The 19673-nt window shown below is 48.6% G+C and overlaps 1 protein-coding gene and 1 long non-coding RNA gene across 2 annotated transcripts in view; one reads left to right on the top strand and one right to left on the bottom strand.

Annotated features, from left to right (window-relative positions):
* Nucleotides 1-2783: 2783 nt before the first annotated feature.
* LOC140391755 (uncharacterized) lies at nucleotides 2784-17707 on the bottom strand. The gene is made up of 4 exons (XR_011935164.1): nucleotides 17559-17707; nucleotides 12184-12307; nucleotides 3952-4018; nucleotides 2784-3667 (listed from the first exon to the last, which is right to left on the bottom strand). It is a non-coding gene; the product is annotated as an uncharacterized lncRNA (long non-coding RNA).
* The window catches only part of rev1 (REV1 DNA directed polymerase), a 232101-nt gene continuing 219145 nt past the window's right edge, over nucleotides 6718-19673 (top strand). The window contains exon 1 of the mRNA XM_072476592.1: nucleotides 6718-6896. The gene's annotated coding sequence lies outside the window, so the exon portion shown is untranslated. The remainder of the gene's footprint in view (nucleotides 6897-19673) is intronic.

Here is a 19673-nt window from a genome sequence, read left to right as displayed (position 1 = left end):
GGATTGTCATTAGTCCCCAGCCAATGGTAAGCAGACAGGTTATAACAGGCTTGTAAGGTTTTTGGGATCCGGCAAAGATTCCACATGCCATACCATCCTCAAAGCTCGGGAATGGTAGAGCGGCTGAATCGGACCTTAAAAAACAGTCTGGCCAAAGGTATATTGCAGGAAGGGAATAATTGGGTATGGGCCCTGCCTGCAAAATTGTTGTGACTAAGAGCCACCCCAGCCCAGGGGGACGGGTCTAATCTCTTTTGAGTTAATGACAGGAAGAACAATGCGCCTCCCGGAGGAGGTGATAACTGGAGGGGCGAAACTTGAGATAAGCAAAGGAACTACACTCCAATGCATGCAAGATCTGGTGAACCGCCTGCATGTCCTTAAGGCGACAACATAGAGATTGGACAAATCGCCCAATTGTGAAATATAAAGTAATAGGGGACCATCTGGAAATTCACTGCATAGATCCCTGCCAGGCACCTAACCGGACTGAAAATCATGAGATGATATGTGACATTAACAGCTTTGTATCAGGGAAGTGCGGTAGGCAGCCAGTCAGCACAGGAGCCCGAGAATCGGGTGGGATATTGTAAGAAGCAAGGACCCCACCGGATATGGATGGGGACCAGGCAGAAGCCTACCACCACCACTGTGACACCGGCGAGCTCCGGCTCGAGTACACCCATGAGTCCAAGGACAACCCCTAAGCCCAAATGTGATGAGCATATCACTAGCCACACTATGGGACATGGGTTCTTTCTGACCCCCTCTGACGAATTAGTGGCGATAGTACCTGGATATGAACATGTGAACGTTATGGTTAATCTCACCAGTCTACACACCAGCCTATCACTATGGGCAAGGTTTGTTTGGAGAGGGAGATTTTGGATGGGAGTGGATTGGCAACACGTAAGCGACAACAGAGAGGCATCGTGGAACTGGCGGTTGGAGGTTATGGGGCAGGAGTTTCGACTGTCAACGCCCTTGATATTGCTGAGATAAGTGAGGAGATTGAGGTTATGAAAGGGCAAATGAGAGCTGCAGTTAAGGACATATACCAGGATGCTGAAATGGCTACTGACCTTAGCCAGCAAGTCAATCAGCTTGTGTGGAGAACTTGAACAGTTGCAACCATGTCAGACCACGATTAATGAGTTAATTGATAGACAGAGTGCTATCTCGAAGGAGGTGTACCCTGTGCAGGCATGTATTATGTATGCAGCCTTCAGGCCAACCTACTCCAGCTGGCTGCACACCGAGTACCTAATTGGGTGAGCGATGATCAATTGAAGATGGGTCAAAACTGCCTACCAAGCTCCTGAACACCTGAGGGAGTTGACATTGGCCAGTCGCATTCCCTTTGCCAATGATAACCATACCCCCCTAGTGGGAATGATGTTGCATATTCCCAGGGCAGGGGAGACCAGTACTCATGAACTTCTTCAGGTGATCAACTTGGGACACTATGGGAATTGTGTGTTAGTTAAACTGAAGGATGCCCCTGAAGATGCAATCCAAAGGGCAGGTAAGATATTCTCTATCGACCTCTGAGTATGCAAATGGGGTGGGGGAAATAACTGGTTGTGCCCAGAGAGAGCCATTAGTACGGACGATTACTGCGGGTATGCTACACATGAGAGCTGCACGTTAGCGGTCGAAGTAAACAATCAGACTGTGTTTAATACTGCTCAATCTTGGACAACTACTACATTGTGACATCATACCACAATTATACCAAGCGTGGCATTGTGTGTGAATTGCCTGGACATAATGTTGTTCTAACCAATTTATCTGAGTCTATTACCATTGGCCGACATGACATGAACTGATGTCATACAGGGATGTGTCCATCGTGGAAGCAGATGACCTCGAGCGAACTGACTATGACCAACGGATTCACTGGTCTGTCCAGAAGGGACTTCCACGCATCTAGCACTTGCGGGCCGACTGGGAAGGACTTAAGAATGAGGCAACGCAAATTGACCACCTCTGGAACAAGGAGCGGGAGTTCATCCAGACTCACGCCAAGAAGGCTGCGGAACTGTTTCAGTCACAGAACTGTTTCTCCAAAATATGGAATTGGGGACTGAATAGCAATATCCATCCATGGATACGTATTATATCGCATGTTGTTGTACTTTTGCAGCTATTTATATTGTTTGTCTTTTTTATTACTCTCTGTTGCCTCAGACGCCACATTAGGGAATGGCAGACAGACTGTCGCCCCCTAGTTAAAGAGGAACTGTTACGGCTCTTGCCTGTTGTCCATTCAATACCTTGGCCAGGCTCCAACAAATGCAGTACGTCTCTTTAATGGCCTATTCTTGTGCTAGCCAAGGGCCAAAAGGGGGGATTGAAGGGGCGGTTCAGCGATGATACTTCTTAAAATTGAATAGTTAGCATGATACTCGAGTAGTTTTACATAAGTTACTTTATTCAGGATTGAGATGAATTATAGGAAGAGTACTGAGTAATCATTATTAACCATAAAACATGTATTTTTAGGACATAGCAGTAATAAGTAATCAAATGGGATTTAGGATAGCTAACTTGAAAAAAAGGACATTACTTCTGACATCGGGGCCGGGGAATCGGCACCACACCAGTCGGGGGCTGCTCTACGGGGCATCCCCCCCGGCGATTCTCAGCCTGGGATGGGCCAAGCAGCCACACCAAAAAGGCCGAGTCCCGCCGGCGCCGTTCACACCTGCTCTTACCCGGTGGGACCTCGGCGTGAATGCATCCGGGGCTGCCTGGTGGGGGGGGGGGGGGGGGGGGGGGGAGGTTTCTGACCCCGGGGGAGACCTCTGCTGTGGCCTGGCCCATGATCTGTGGGCCGGCATCTCAGGCTGGGGGCCTCTTTTGTTCTGAGCCGGCCCCTGTAGCCCTGCGCCATGTTGCGTCATGGCCGGCGCAGAGAAGGGAGTCACTGCGCATGCACGCATTGGAGCCGATGCCACTGCACCTGCTCAGACCCGCGGCACCCATCTGACGCCAGGGATCGGCAGCTGGAGCGGCGTGGGTCGCTCCAGTGCCGTGCTGGCCCCCTGTAGGCGTCAGAATTTCTGCTCCTGAGGGCATGTTGACGCCGTCGAGAAACGCGACGGTGTTTACGATGGCGTCAACACTTAGCCTCAGGATCACAGAATCCCACCCCGTGTCTTTGTGAAACAATTCAGGATGCTGGGTCTGTTGTTCTGTTTCTCACAAACAATCAGCACAAGATGCTGAGATTGTACATAGCTGTCAGGATGAAGATTAATCATTGGTCGCTTGCGATTCTATTGGGTGAAGTTTAAACATTGCTTGCAGTTCTATAGGGTGAGGTTTAAACATTGTTTGCGATTCTATTGGATAAGTTTAAACATAGCAGCTTCAGGATTGGATCGTGTCCAACTGGGAAGGGCTATTGATTTTTGAGAGTTGTATATGTGCTGAGTTTGTGTCTTTTGTTCTGTAAAAGGATCTTGGCAGCTTTCCAGGTCTTATCTCTCATGTACATGAATGCAAGCTTGTAAAAAATAAAACCGTCTTCAGATTGTCGATGTGTTTGCTGCTCTTTGTACTGAGTTGAGCCACAGGAGAAAAGCCCACGTGGAAGCCGACTCAATACACAGGCCTTGAAACTGCTCCTACAATTGGGTACTCAAACTTTAAAAAAAGATTCCTGTGGGGAAAGATTATAAATTAATATATATTAATGTCATAAATTATTCAAATAACAAAACGTATATGAAACTTTAAAATACACAAGAAAGACAACAGTAAAGAACAACATTTACAATTAACTACAATAACGGTTACCCAGCCCGTATTCTTGAATTACCCCCAAATCTAATTATCTACTTTCCTGAACTCTGAGAATATATCTTCCCCAAAACACCCCATACATTATTATTACACTACGAGCCAAACACAGCAAATAATTATAACACAAGACCTGCAGCTTACTTTTGGGAAGCTTTTCTTCCAGTTTAGAGTAGAGCTTCTGGGTGAAACAGCACAGCATCCTGACCCTCTGAGAAAAAAATAAACTCTGTTTGCAAACTGGGCATGACTGTGATTAGGGCACTAGATTTCTAGACTCCACTTTGCTTAACAAAATATCATTTTCACCCAGCAACTAGTCTAATCTGGATCTCACAAGTCCGCAGTGCAGTTCAATGCCTATCAGTTCCTTTTTTATCCAATTCTTTACTTTTCATTTCATTCCAACTTCCTAACACCAATGTTATTGAATTATCTGAAGAAATAACTGACAGAATAGACCGGGTAATGTAATAAAGGTAATATACTCGAATTTTCAAAAAGCTTTCAGATAAGACATTAGAGTGGACTCATGACCAGCATACAGAATCAGGGGCCAAATAGTAATCTGGTTACAACACAAAAAGCAGTGTAGAGGGCCAAGGCCTAGAGAAACTCAGCCTTTTTGGTGTCTCCTGTTCAGGGGCAAGTGATTCCTCCATGGCCTAAGCAACTGGAGCTTATGGGACTGCAGATAGAGGGGATTGGGAATGCCAGGACACCCTTTGACTGTCCAGGATGGATGTGCCTGAAACTCTTGCTCGTTTTGGGTGCCTGAGGGCTTCTCCCTGACTCCTTGAGGAGAAAAACCACATGGAGGGATGTCAAGGCGCTCAATCCCCCTCTCGTCTAGCCACTGCTGGAATGCCACCATGGCTACAGCGATGGTGTGCAGGTTCAAGTGCATATCTGGCAGAAACTGCTGGACCTGGGTCTCCAAAGCATCCAGCATTTTCCCTATGGTGACTTCCATGGCTTCATATGCCAGAGTCACAACGTCAGAGAGCTTGCGGACAGACTTCTCCATCTCTCGATCTACTCTGTTGAAGACTCTGACTGATGTCCCTGTGCATCTCTCTGAATCTCCAGTATATTTTATATGGCCAGTTCCAGATGCTCGACACCTGACTGACTAGAGATGCCTTTTCTACAAATGTTCCATATTCCATGAATTTCCAGGAATGCATCGCTGAAGCATGACACCAGAGCCTGCTGTCTTCTCATAGACACTTCATGTCTCCTAAAGCCATGACGCGATAAAAGAATGATTGTCCAGGTGCTTTTTAAATATGGTCCCTGGACATGACAGTAGGGTACTCAACTTCCTGCCCGCCCCGCTAAACTGCAGTGCAAACTCCGCTGAAGAAACTCACTACTCTCAACGATAACAGCAGAGGCCGGAGCACAGTGCTGCTGTGAGTGCTGTTGTTACAGAGACTCACCGCCCGGTGTCGCTGTGAGTGATGTAGTTACAGAGATTCGCCGCCCGGTGTCGCTGTGAGTGATGTAGTTACAGAGATTCACCGCCCGGTGTCGCTGTGAATGTCTATTGGCAGGGATTCACCGCCCAGTATCGCTGAGTGATGTAGTTACAGGGACTCTCCGCCTGGTGTCGCCACTCATGGTGTCTCCACATGGTGCAACTGTGAATGGTGTAGTTACAGGGCCTGACCGCCCGATGTCGCTGTGAGTGGTGTAGTTACAGGGACACACCTCCGGTGTCGCTGTGAGTGATGTAGTTACAGGGACTCACCTGCCGGAGTCGCTGTGAGTGATGTAGTTACAGGGACTCACCTGCCGGTGTCGCTGTGAGCGGTGTAGCTGCAGGGACTCTCCGCCTGGTGTCGCGGTGAGTGCTGTAGTTACAGGGACCGACCGCCGGGTGTCGCTGTGAGTGATGTAGTTACAGGGACTCACCTCCCGGTGTCGCTGTGAGTGGTGTAGTTACAGGGACCGACCTCTCGGTGTCGCTGTGAGTGATGTAGTTACACGCACTCACCTCCAGTGTCGCTGTGAGTAGTGCAGTTACAGGGACTCACTTCCCGGTGTCGCTGTGAGTGGTGTAGTTACAGGGACTCACCTCACGGTGTCGCTGTGAGTGCTGTAGTTACAGGGTCGACCACCCGGTGTCGCTGTCAGTGGTATATTTGCAGGGACTCATCCGGTGTCGCTGGGAGTGGTGTAGTTACAGGGACCGACCTCCCGGTGTCGCTGTGTGGTGTAATTACAGGGACTCACCTCCCAGTGTCGCTGTGAGTGATGTAGTTACAGGGACCGACCTCCCGGTGTCGCTGATGTAGTTACAGGGACCGTCCTCCCGGTGTCGCTGTGAGTGGTGTAGTTACAGTGACCGACCTCCCGGTGTCGCTGTGAGTGGTGCAGTTACAGGGACACACCTCCCGGTGTCGCTGTGAGTGGTGCAGTTACAGGGACACACCTCCCGGTGTCGCTGTGAGTGGTGCAGTTACAGGGACACACCTCCCGGTGTCGCTGTGAATGGTGCAGTTACAGGGACACACCTCCCGGTGTCGCTGTGAGTGGTGCAGTTACAGGGACACACCTCCCGGTGTCGCTGTGAGTGGTGCAGTTACAGGGACACGCCTCCCGGTGTCGCAGTGAGTGGTGCAGTTACAGGGACACACCTCCCGGTGTCGCTGTGAGTGGTGCAGTTACAGGGACACGCCTCCCGGTGTCGCTGTGAGTGGTGCAGTTACAGGGACACACCTCCCGGTGTCGCTGTGAGTGGTGCAGTTACAGGGACACACCTCCCGGTGTCGCTGTGAGTGGTGCAGTTACAGGGACACGCCTCCCGGTGTCGCTGTGAGTGGTGCAGTTACAGGGACACACCTCCCGGTGTCGCTGTGAGTGGTGCAGTTACAGGGACACGCCTCCCGGTGTCGCTGTGAGTGGGCGATGGCAGACGGTGCCGGAACGGGCGGACGGGGCGGGGTGAAGCGGGAATGGAGCGATTGTGGAGACCGGAGTGAGGGTCGGAGGCCGGCGGCCCGGTAGGCGAGTGGCGGCATTAGAAGCAGGTCGAAGGACGGTAGCCGGTAATCGAGGCCGGGATGAGTGTGAGGCCGTGAGAGGTGAGTGATTCCCGATTACGTGCCGGCAGCTCCGGTCCCCTCCGCCGGCTCGGTCCGCACTCCCGGCCCCTCTCCGGCCCGCTCCCCGGGCTCTGTCTCTGCGATGGTGCCGCAGCCCTGGCGCCGCCCGCAGCTCAGACATAAACAGTGTTGGCGCCTCCCCGGGGAGAGGACAGGGCCGGGAGCCCCGGCCGGGGGTGAGCTGAGGACAGACTCCTCCCCTCAGACCCACATCTCCGACAGTCAACACCCAGACTGAGCCACAGGGGGCTGTCCCCATAATCCGGGGGGGGCTGTCCCCATAATCCGGGGGGGAGGGGCTGTCCCCATAATCCGGGGGGGGGGGGGCAGTCCCCATAATCCGGGGGGGGGGCAGTCCCCATAATCCGGGGGGGGGGCAGTCCCCATAATCCGGGGGGGGGGGCAGTCCCCATAATCCGGGGGGGGGCTGTCCCCATAATCCGGGGGGGGGGCTGTCCCCATAATCCGGGGGGGGCTGTCCCCATAATCCGGGGGGGGCTGGGGGGCTGTCCCCATAATCCGGGGGGGGGCTGGGGGCTGTCCCCATAATCCGGGGGGGGGGCTGTCCCCATAATCCGGGGGGGGCTGTCCCCATAATCCGGGGGGGGGCTGTCCCCATAATCCGGGGGGGGGCTGTCCCCATAACCCGGGGGGGGGGCTGTCCCCATAATCCGGGGGGGGGCTGTCCCCATAATCCGGGGGGGGGGCTGTCCCCATAATCCGGGGGGGCAGTCCCCATAATACGGGGGGGGCTGTCCCCATAATCCGGGGGGAGGGAGGGGGCTGTCCCCATAACCCGGGGGGGGGGCTGGGGGCTGTTCCCATAACCCGGGGGGGGGCTGGGGGCTGTCCCCATAATCCGGGGGGGGCTGTCCCCATAATCCGGGGGGGGCTGTCCCCATAATCCGGGGGGGGCTGTCCCCATAATCCAGGGGGGGGGGCTGTCCCCATAACCCGGGGGGGGGCTGTCCCCATAACCCGGGGGGGGGCTGTCCCCATAATCCGGGGGGGGGCTGTCCCCATAATCCGGGGGGGGGGGCTGTCCCCATAATCCGGGGGGGGCAGTCCCCATAATCCGGGGGGGGGGCAGTCCCCATAATCCGGGGGGGGGGATGTCAGTCCCCATAATCCGGGGGTGGGGGGGGTGTCAGTCCCCATAATCCGGGGGTGGGGGGGGTGTCAGTCCCCATAATCCGGGGGTGGGGGGGGTGTCAGTCCCCATAATCCGGGGGGGGGGGGTGTCAGTCCCCATAATCCGGGGGGGGTGTCAGCCCCATAATCCGGGGGGGGGATGTCAGTCCCCATAATCCGGGGGGGGGATGTCAGTCCCCATAATCCGGGGGTGGGGGGGGTGTCAGTCCCCATAATCCGGGGGGGGGGTGTCAGTCCCCATAATCCGGGGGGGGGTGTCAGTCCCCATAATCCGGGGGGGGGGGCAGTCCCCATAATCCGGGGGGGGGGGCAGTCCCCATAATCCGGGGGGGTCTGTCCCCATAATCCGGGGGGGGCTGTCCCCATAATCCGGGGTGGGCTGTCCCCATAATCCGGGGGGGGCTGTCCCCATAATTCCGGGAGGGGGGCTGTCCCCATAATCCGAAGAGGGGCTGTCCCCGTAATCTGGGGGATGGCTTTCCCCTCAATCCAGGGGGAAAGATTATCCCTATAATCTGAGGGAGTGTTTAACCTCAATCTCCGGGTGATGGGGGCTCCCATTTACGTGGGGAGAGGGAGGGCGCTCTCCCCTCCACGCGGGGAGAGGGAGGGCGCTCTCCCCTCCACGCGGGGAGAGGGAGGGCGCTCTCCCCTCCACGCGGGGAGAGGGAGGACGCTCCCCCCTCCACGCGGGGCGAGGGAGGACGCTCCCCCCTCCACGCGGGGCGAGGGAGGGCGCTCTCCCCTCCACGCGAGGCGAGGGAGGGCGCTCTCCCCTCCACGCGGGGAGAGGGAGGGCGCGCTCCCCTTCACGCGGGGCGAGGTTGGAAACCGCCTTGCCTGTTTATCTTGGTGAGGCGGCTGCCTCCAACATCTCCATGAAAATTTTCTGAGTACCAAACATTTGCACTCGCAACTTTCAGCGTAGAAGTGGGCGATACTATATTAAAATGACAAATGTCAGCAAAAGGGTACGCTTCCAGATGGAAACGGTGGTGGCAGATCAGGGGGGTCGATATGCGATTGTGACAGGGTCGCTGGAGGGGAGATTCCTGCCGCTGTTAAGTGTATACGGTCCCAATTTGGACGATGTGGGATTCGCAAAGAAGGTGTTTGGGGCCATCTCCGACTTGGACACACATGAACATGGAGATAAGGCTCCGGAGGGAGGCAGCAGCAAGGGAAATTGTTCAGGTGAGGGATAGGGCAGGGAAGTTGGTGGAGGCTCTGGATCTGATTAACTAGGTTTTTGAGGAATTTTATGAGAGGTTGAACAGGTCAGAGCCACCTGGGGGAGACCGTGAGATGCAGGAATTTCTAGATGGGTTGGAGTACCCGAAGTTAGGGGAGGGGGACAGGGCTACATTAGAAGGAGCGATAGTGGAGCAGGAGATGATGCGATTGGGAGGATGCAGTCGGGGAAGGTGGCAGGGCCGGATGGGTTTCCGGTGGAATATTATAAAAAATTCAAGGATAACGTGGTACCCCTGATGGTGGGGATGTTTGAAGAGGCGATAGGGAAGGGGGTGTTGCCACAAACCTTGGGGCAGGCATCGATTTCCCTGTTGCTAATAAAAGATAAGGATCCGACGGAGTGTGGGTCGTAGAGGCCCATATCACTTCTGAATGTGGACGCAAAAGTATTGGCGAAGGTACTGGCGGGTAGGCTGGAGGAGTGCCTCCCGAAGGTGATAGGTGAAGACCAGGCGGGGTTCGTGAGAGGGAGGCAGCTCTTTTCAAACGTTAGAACGGTATTGAACATTGTTATGGCATCGGCAGAGGGGAAGGAAACAGAGGTGGTTGTGGCATTGGACGCTGAAGAGGCGTTTGACCGGGTAGAATGGGGGTACTTGATGGCAGTTCTGGAGCGGTTTGTGATTGGACTAAGATTCGTGAACTGGGTGAAGCTACTATATAAGGAGCCGAGGGCGAGTGTCCGCACAAACATCAGCTCGAGATACTTTTCTCTCCACCTTGGGACTAGGCAGGGATGTCCTATGTCCCCCCTGCTGTTTGCACTCGCGATTGAGCCGTTGGCCATCACATTAAGAAGTTCGGGGGTATGGAAAGGAATAGTGTGGGGGGGGTTAGCGCATAAGGTGTCCTTATATGCCGATGACTTGCTGTTATACGTGTCGGAACCGAGTGTGTCGATAGGGGGAATATTGGAGCTGCTTCGAGTGTTTGGGTCTTTCGCGGGGTACAAACTAAATCTAGACAAGAGGGAGTATTTTGTGATGTCTCGGCCGGGGGTGGGAGCAGGGGTGGGGGGGGCTGCCATTTTGTAGGGCAGGGACTCACTTTAGGTACCTGGGGGTGCAGGTTGCCCGGGAGTGGGGGGGGGGGCTCCGCAGGTACAACATTTCTAGATTGGTGGGGAGAGTGAAAGCTGATCTGGCAAGGTGGGATGGTCTCCCTCTGTCACTGGCGGGTCGGGTACAGGCGGTTAAAATGAATGTGTTGCCGTGATTTTTGTTTATTTTTCAATGCCTGCCAATTTTCCTGCCAAGGCTTTTTTCAGAGAGACAGTGAGGGAATGATTACTTTGTTAATATGGGGAGGAAGGTGACCAGAGTTAGAAAGGTGCTGCTACAGAGGGGAAGGCAGGCAGGGGGTTTGGGTCTTCCGAACCTGATGTATTATTACTGGGCGGCGAATGTGGAGAAGGTGCGGAGCTGGGTCAGAGGGGTTGATTCCCAGTGGGTCAGAATGGAGGAGAGTTTGTGCAGGGGGTCGGGATTGAAAGCACTAGCAACAGCGCCACTCCCGATAGCCCCGGGGAAGTACTCAGGGAGTCCGGTAATAATAGCTTCATTGAGAATTTGGAGGCACTTTCGCCAACACTTTAGGTTTGGGGGCAGGGTCAAGGGAAATGCTGATTCGGGGGAACCACAGATTTGAGCCAGGGAGGTGGGATGGAAATTTTCGGAAATGGGATGAGAAAGGGATTAAGACACTAAAAGATTTGTTTCGAAGGGGTCGTTTTGCAGGATTGAAGGAGCTGGAAGCGAAGTATGGGCTGGAGCAAGGTGAAATGTTTAGATACATGCAGGTTCGAGATTTCGCCAGAAAGGAGATACAGAACTTCACGGAGGAGCCGGCCTCCACATTGCTGGAGGAGGTGCTGACGACAGGGGGACTGGAGAAGGGGGTAGTGTCGGCGGTTTACGGAGCTATATTGGAAGAGGAGAAGGCACCACTGGAAGGGATCAAAGCAAAGTGGGAAGAAGAGTTGGGAGAGGATATGGAGGAGGGGTTCTGGTGTGAGGTGCTCCGAAGACTGAATGCCTCCACCTCGTAAGCGAGGTTGGGGCTGATACAGCTGAAGGTGGTATACAGAGCACACCTCACAAGGGCGAGGATGAGCCGATTCTTTGAAGGAGTAGAAGATGTGTGTGAACGTTGCAGGGGGGCCCTGCTAATCACGTTCATATGTTTTGGAAGGAGGTTTTTAGGGTAATTTCTAAAGTGGTGCACCTGAAACTGGACCCGGGCCCCCGGGAGGCCATATTCGGGGTGTCGGACCAGCCAGGGTTGGAAACGGGTGCGGAGGCAGATGTTGTAGCCTTCGCCTCGTTGATCGCCTGAAGGTGGATCCTGATAGGTTGGAGAGCAACCTCTCCACCCTGTGCTCTGGAATGCCGGGGGGACCTGTTGGAATTCTTGACTCTTGATATGGTTAAGTTTGAACTGAGGGGAAGGATGGAGGGATTCTACAATTCATAGGCATTATTCATTATGCACTTTCAAGAACTGGATAACATCGAACATTAGTTGGGGCGTATGGGTGGGAGGGTTGGGGGAGGGGGGCTGTGTATTTTAATGGCGACTATGGGTGATCCCTAATTCCTTTTTGTCATTTGTGTGAACTTGCAGGCTAATGTTTGGTGGGAGGATGGGATCGTTGTTATTGATATGGGGATTGACATATTTGTTACTGATTAATGGTTGTTGTTGGTGGGTGTAAATTTGGGAGAAAATGTGAAAAAGGAAGAGAATAAAAAATATGTCATTCAGGTTCTGTGGTTTCTTTACCTGCAAGGATCAAAGGAAGTTTTGGTTATATTTTAGCTGTTTTCTTGTCATTTAAAATATTGATGCTATTTCCATTTACCTTTAAGTCTTTATTTCTGGTATTAATTTGTCCACGATTGTCAACATTTGTCTATTTGAGGCATGCCTTGTTAGATACCAGCTCCAAGAACTTGTGCAGTAACTTCGTTTACTATTAGTTTGCCCTGAAATGTAAATGTAGAAACTATAATTATATGTCGGAATAATGTCACATTTTCTGTTAAAACACATCCAGCTACCAAGTTTGTGCAAAACATGCTTTGCAGTTGATGCTCTCCTGTATTGAAGTATGTTCGTTTTAGATTGTGCAAGCAATCGAAGCAAAGTCCTTCTGCGGAGAAATCCCTTGCGTATTCTTTGGGGGAGGGGAGAATTTCCCCGGGGAGCTCTGGTCCAATTCTTTTAAGATGCTATTCCCTAATCAGTATCAAAGTGGCGATGCTTTAATTTGGAACTTCACATTTCAAATTGGGTCTTAATCATATTGTGAACAAGGTTTCTTCGGGGATATGTAGAAACATACAATAATAATAATCGCTTATTGTCATAAGTAGGCTTCAATGAAGTTACTGTGAAAAGCCCCTAGTCACCACATTCCGGCGCCTGTTCGGGGAGGCTGGAATAGGAATTGAACCCGCGCTGCTGATCTTATTCTGCATTACAAGCCAGCTGTCTCTGCCCACTGTGCTAAACCAGCCCAATAAGGAGCAGTAGTAGTCCATTCAGCCCCTCTATCCTGCTCTGACATTCAATAATGGTTAATCTGATTGGAACCTCAATTCCAGATTCCCAACCTCAACCCCATGTTTCTACCTAGATTAGGATTGTAATATCTTACTGAAAAATATGATAGTTCGGGGGATAACAGGGAAGATGCTGAGAGGATGTTTATCCCTGTGAGGGAATCAAGCAATAGGGGGCATCATTTCAGAATATGGGATCACCAACTTCAAGATGGAAATGAGGAGGAATTTCTTCTCTCCAAGGGTTGATAATCTTTGGAATTCACTTTCCCAGTGAGCAGTGGTGGCTGGGTCATTGAATGTGTTCAAGGCTCAGACAGACAATGTGTTGAGCTTCAGGGATGTCGAGGGTTATGAGGTACAGGCAGGAAAGTGGCATTGGAGGCCATGATCTGACAAATTATCATCTTATTGAATCGCAGAGCAGGCCCAAGGGGCTGCATGTCTACTCCGAATTCTCATGTTCTTATACTTTGTCAGTCATGGTCTTTTACATCAAGGTGATTTGATACAGGAGCAAGGATGTACAGGGCATTGGTAAGACCACACCAGGAGCATTGGTGTGAAGTTTTGGTCTTCTTACCCAAGAAAAGATACACTTGCTACAGAGGTAGTACAGTGAAGGTTCAGCAGGATGGCAGGATTGTCGCATGCGGAGAGATTGGGTTGACTAGGCCTGTATTCACTCGAGTTTCGAAGAATGAGAGAGGATCGGATTGAAGTGCACAAAATTCTGACAGGGCTGGACAGATTAGATGTAAGAATGATATTTCCCCTGACGGGTGAGTAGGGGTCACAGTGTCAGGATATGGGGTACATTATTAAGGACTGAAATGAGGAAACATTTCCTCACTTAGAGGTTGGTGAATCGGTGGAATTCTCAACTACATAACACTGTGGAGGCCAAGTAACTGAATAGATTTAAGTAAGAAACAGATTTCTAGACATTAATGGCATCAAGGGATATGGGGAGAGTGAGGGAGTATTGAGATAGAGGATCAGTGATAATCACATTGAATGTTGGAACAGTTTTGATGGCCCGAATGGCCGCCTCCTATTTTCTATGTATCATTTTGAAAAGCATTTAATATTCAATTATAATAATTTCAGCTGCGCCAATTTCACAGGACCTCTCCATTGGGCTGCTTGCATGAGTTATGGTAACAAGCTAAGAGTGGCATTGGAGGCGAGAGGTTCCCACACAGTCCTTCAGGTGCACGTATTTGAGCATAGAAAGGAAGAGGAGGAACAGTAATGGCCCTTCTGACTTCTCCAGTTCTTTTGTCTCTGCTGTTTTTTCCTTTCTGAATATATCTGTGACAAAGCCATTTCAGGGATAGGGCTGTACTTGTTTTAATTTTATTTGGGATATTTCTTGCCTGTGGTTTCTCTATTTCCCCGTTCAGGTCATTCCGGTCTTGCCTCAATAGTGGAATTATCTTAATCCAGATACTTTTCATCGAAGGCAATCAGTGCTACTCAATTCAAGTTCAGCTTGGTTTAGTATGAATTTTGTTCTTCAGCATTTCTTTTAAAATTATTGCCAACAGATGAATGTAAATAAGAGATAAAGCACAGGGACATGGCAAAATGCATTAGAAATGCTGGAGTATTAATACAGGAGCACAATCATGCCCTTGATCCACCAATTAAGTGATGAAGGGCTAACATTTCTATCATGGTCTCCTTGTTATTCAGCTAATTAACGTTAACAGACCACCAAATTGATAGTATAGGATGAAATAGTGCCCATCTATTTCTCGTGTTAGCTCCAGTTTTAACACTTAAAAACTGACACATTGCGAAAAACATAGGTCATCTTAGTTTTCTCTGCAAGCTCAAACGCACTTCAGTAGGATAGACTTACACCAGTTTGGTATACATGAAACCAGGTAAACTGAACTGCACTCTGTGTATTTGATACAGCACAATGAAAATATTCAGGGAAAGATGGGGTGAAATCAAGTACATGTTCTTCTATAATAATCAATATTGTCACAAGTAGGCTTACATTAACACTGCAATGAAGTTACTGTGAAAATCCCCCAGTCGCCACATTCCGGCACCTGTTCGGATACACTGAGAGAATTCAGAATGTCCAATTCACCTAACAAGCACATCTTTCGGGATTTGTGGGAGGAAACTGGAGCACCCGGAGAAAATCCACGCAGACACTGGGAGAACGTGCTTTCTACAGAACTAGCACAAACGTGGTAGATTGCTTGGCTTCTTCCTTTGCTGTGATGTTTTTTGCTTCTATGCCTTGGACAGCAGAATAACTTGCAAAGTCCTTTAATGTAATTAAATATCCCAAGATGCTTTACAAGAGCATTATAAGATAAAGTATGAAATCAAACCACAAAGTAAAATATTTGGGCAGCTGATGAAAAACAAGGTGTAGGGAGGGTATTCAGGAGCTTGTGGCCTAGCTACTGAAGACACAACCACCAATGGTAAAGTAGTTAATGATCAGGGATGTGCAAGAGGCCAGAATCAGAGGAACACATATTTAATAGAAGGTTGTAGATCTGGAGGAGATGGCAGAGATGGGGAGAGACAAGACGATGGAGGGCTTTAAAACAAGGATAATTTTAAAATCAAGATGCTGTTTGTGTTAGGAAAACAAAGGTAGCTTTAAGGGATTTATATTTATATGGGTAAACATTAGAAATAAGGTATAATTTTTGGTGGGTTTAATTTAATATTTCTGTGCCTGGAAGGGACTTATTACTAGCTTCACATTGGACAAAGAGATTTGTGTATGGGGATTGGTTAAATTCCAACTGTGATACAGTCTGAAGAGTAAATGGAGGCCCATGTAAGGGGAAATAGTATTCCTTTGTTCTTTAGTTTTAACTGGAAGTCAGGGTAGTTATTGCAGATAGGGAACATCTCTCACAACTCTGCTAACAGCAGTTGGAGACAAGAAGAGAGCAATAAGGCAGCTCTCATAGCTCTGGTCAAAGCAGTGAAATGCAAGAAAGAGGAGTTAAAGAGCAGTTGGTTTTAGAAACCTGGAAATAGAACAGGATAATGTTGATGGGAGTACGGAAAAAGCTGAGACGCGATCAGCTGTAGAAGTCGGTCGAGACAAAGAAATCCTAAATGGGTTGGTGTAAAATCCTGGTGTGCAGGTGGCGCAGCGATTAACACTGCTGCCTCACAGGGCCAAGGACCTGGGGTTGATCCCGACCCCATGTCATTGTCCGTGTTGAGTTGGGGCGTTCTCCCCATGTCTGCGTGGGTCTTACTCCCACAAGCAGCGTAGGTGGAGTGCATTTGCTGGTAAAAGTGGAGCGGAATCTCTTGTTCACAAGCATCTTTTGGTAAATGTGAACTAGATTTCTGAATGGGGGTGGCACAGTATCACAGTGATTAATGCTTGTTTGGTGAATTGGATATTCTGAATTCTCCCTCTGTGTACCCGAACAGGCGTCGGAGTGTGGCGACTAGGGGATTTTCACAGTAACTTCATTGCAGTGTTAATGTAAGCTTACTTGTGACACTAATAAATATTATTATTGTTATTGAATACAAACCACTAATGGAAAGCATGATTATGAGAGAAGATTTTAAAGCATGTTTTGGAGATTAGAGTATGTGGGGATTCTGTGAAGAAATCCAGAGACACTAACTTGGGTTCTGAGCAGAGTATTTGACCACAGTCAATCTGCATTTTAACAAAAAAGGACTTTGTGTGCTAATGTAGCTTCAAATGTACCATGCCATCCGTATTAATCTTAAAACCTGTATGAATTGTTTACCTAGGGGAGAGTAAAGCGTATTGAATTATAATCCAATTTTTACATGTTTAATAAAAAAAATGTTAAAACTAATTAGCAATCCTGTGACTCTGCCTTCACATTTAAAAAGAGTGTGCTTGTGACTGGTGTTGGGCAGAAAATATAATTGAAAATCAAACTGAATATAGACGTTTCAGGGGAGAGGTGAAGAAGCAAAGGCTGTAGAGGCCAAGTCACTGAATGTCTTTAAGACAGAGACAGAGAGGTTCTTAATTAATAGAGGGATCAGGGGTTATGGGGCGAATTCAGGAGAATGGGGATGAGAAACATATCAGCCATGATTGAATAGCGGAGCAGACCCGATGGGCCGAATGGCCAAATTCTGCCCCTATGTCTTATGGTCCTGTAAGACAAAGCAAAAGTTACAGTTTTTTGAGCCAGGGTTAGAACATCAACTGGGATTGTATCACTTGACTGGAAACCAATGTAGATCAGTGAACACTGGCAATAGTGGAACAAGACTTGTACAAGTTCCGACATAGGCAGCAAAGTTCTGGATGTCCTCAAGGTTACAGGGAGTAGAATGTGGGACACCAGCCAGGAATCCATTGGAATAGACAACAACTTGAAATTATACAGCACCTTTAACGTGAAATAATCCCAAATCCTTTTTGGAGCTAGGAAAGAACAGACACAACCTTAATGCAAAATCAAAACACAGTGGCAATTTGACAGCAGAAAGAAATAGGCCATGCTTCAGGTCACTGACCTTTCATCAGAACTCATTAGAAATGTAACAGGTTTTAAGCAAGTATAGGGGTGAGGGAGAGGAAAGAATAAAAAGAGAAGATCTGACAGACGAGAGAAATTAACTACAAAAAGGATGATGTTGCAACATAAAAGATACCATTATTCCTAATCTCTCCTACCTTCCAACATTCCGCAGATCTTCTCTTTGGTCTTCTCCTTTCCCTTGCTTTACATGCTTAAAACCTGTGATCTCGCTAACCTTTCGTGCATCAGACAAAAGGTCGTCAACTTGAAACATTAACTATTTTTCTTTCCCCAAAGATGCTTCCTGAGGACATCCCATTAACATCCAGAAATGCTGGAAGGGTTTGAAAGAGGTGGGAAACTCAGCCGAAGACACCGATGTGGGAGGAGATTTAGGGAGGGGCTGAGACTGAAGACACTGCCATAAATAAGTGGTGTCTGTTGTGTACATCATGCACTCAAAGTCTTTTGAGCCCTTTGATCTCTGCTGTCTCCCTCTGCCTGCTATCCTGAAGCTCTCCTATTCTCCCCTCGACTTTTGACTGAAGAGCTCGGTCACTCTTCTGACCCTAATCTCTTTTTTTTTTGCTGTGGCAACAACTTGCATTTATATTGTGTATTTAACGTAGTATAATGTCCCAGCGAGCGTGTCTTTCTTAGGTAAGGCAGAATTTGAGATTCAGAACCAGTTAGCATAACCAAAAGTAACATAGCCTGAATCAAGGAAACCAGGAAAGATCAGCACCAGCAATTAATCTGAATCCAGATTTAGTTTTTGGCACTCCTGATACAACAGCCTCAGTGTTTAATTGCAAAGAGCAATCGAGTGCATCTATTTTCATGGTTATAATTCAATATGAGACTTTTCAGAAACTTCAGACTTGGAAACATGTAATTTGGTGGAAATGATCCATGCACTGATTTTTTTATTTTTGGGTTATAAATGCTTCACCTGGCCCTGCTTTATAAGCACTTCCATTGTAGTAAGCTGCTTTTAATGGATATTATGAAATTCAAAACTTCTGGGGGAGAGAAGGAGAGAGCAATGATAATTATGGTCTATTAATCTTGTTTTATATCCAAAAGTTGCATTTGATTTCAGGAATATTTGACAAATCGTTACTGGTCATATTGGGGTTACAAAAGCTCGGATGTAGGGATTACAGTCAATGCTTAGATGTGGGTTTATGTCCTTGTGGGTTGATTAATCACATCTGCCTTGATGAAATGAAAAGAGGCCAAGTGTTTGTGAGTTGATGGCTAACCCTTGGCAGACACACATTTCCTGTAATCAGTCAATGTTTTGATTGTAAATAGAGACAGCATTGTGTTTTGAAAAGACAGCTACAAATAATCAGCAACATAAATAACATCTTTAATTGCGCAATGTGAAAAGGAAGCCAATCCTCCTTGTTCTGATGTTTAAATACAAGTCCAGGAAGGTCAGATCATAGTGTGGGTAAGAATGGAATGATTTGTGATGATAACTGGTACAGTATTCAGCATTCTCTTTTGCAAACCACAGCTCTTGATATGCCTTGTATTGTGCGAGCATGAATTATCTGCTTTTTCTCAGGAGCAGCGAGAAATTTGTGGTATTTTGCAGTTCAGCCCAGGGAAGGGTGAGAGTGTGATGGAAGTTTGCAGTGGCGAGGAGGGATGAAGTGTCAAAGTTATTTAAATATTTATAGCTGCATGCAGACTTGATTAAAAGATGGGACATGAACAATAATATTAAAAGTGAAGACTGAATTCACTTTCTGAATTAAAATACTTCCACCCAAGTTACTTAACCATTTCATACTTTAAAATGTGTTGTCTCATTTTTCAGCAGTGGCAAACAGCTAGGAGGTTTCTGACTTGTCTGACTCTAGTTTCTATTCACACATGTTGCTGGCTTCAGTGGTAACTTCCTCTAGCACTCGCTTGGTTAATTTTTAGTTTCTTGAAACACTTTGCAGCAGTACAGGAAACAAATATATAGGGTGGACAAACCTGAGAACATATGCAACTGGCTGCTCCCCAAGTGGCTTGATCCTCTGTTGTTAAATGCTGCTGGTCATTAATGTTTGTAAGAAGCGGGAATAATTTAAAAGTTGGTTCCGCAGCAGTTTCTGGGCTCTACACTTTAGTGAAAAGCTATCCTACAACCAGCTATATAAATACAGTTTGATTAAACTGATCCAGATCTTGGTGTAATAGAATTTGTGTTGATCATGGATCTTCATGTGAAACAGTAATGAACACATTTTGTGCCTGGAGTGATTTGA

This window comes from Scyliorhinus torazame, chromosome 15, assembly GCF_047496885.1.
Source record: "Scyliorhinus torazame isolate Kashiwa2021f chromosome 15, sScyTor2.1, whole genome shotgun sequence".
Taxonomy (NCBI): domain Eukaryota; kingdom Metazoa; phylum Chordata; class Chondrichthyes; order Carcharhiniformes; family Scyliorhinidae; genus Scyliorhinus; species Scyliorhinus torazame.
Note: the sequence above shows the minus strand (reverse complement) of the source record. Positions and strands in the feature narration are given on the sequence as shown.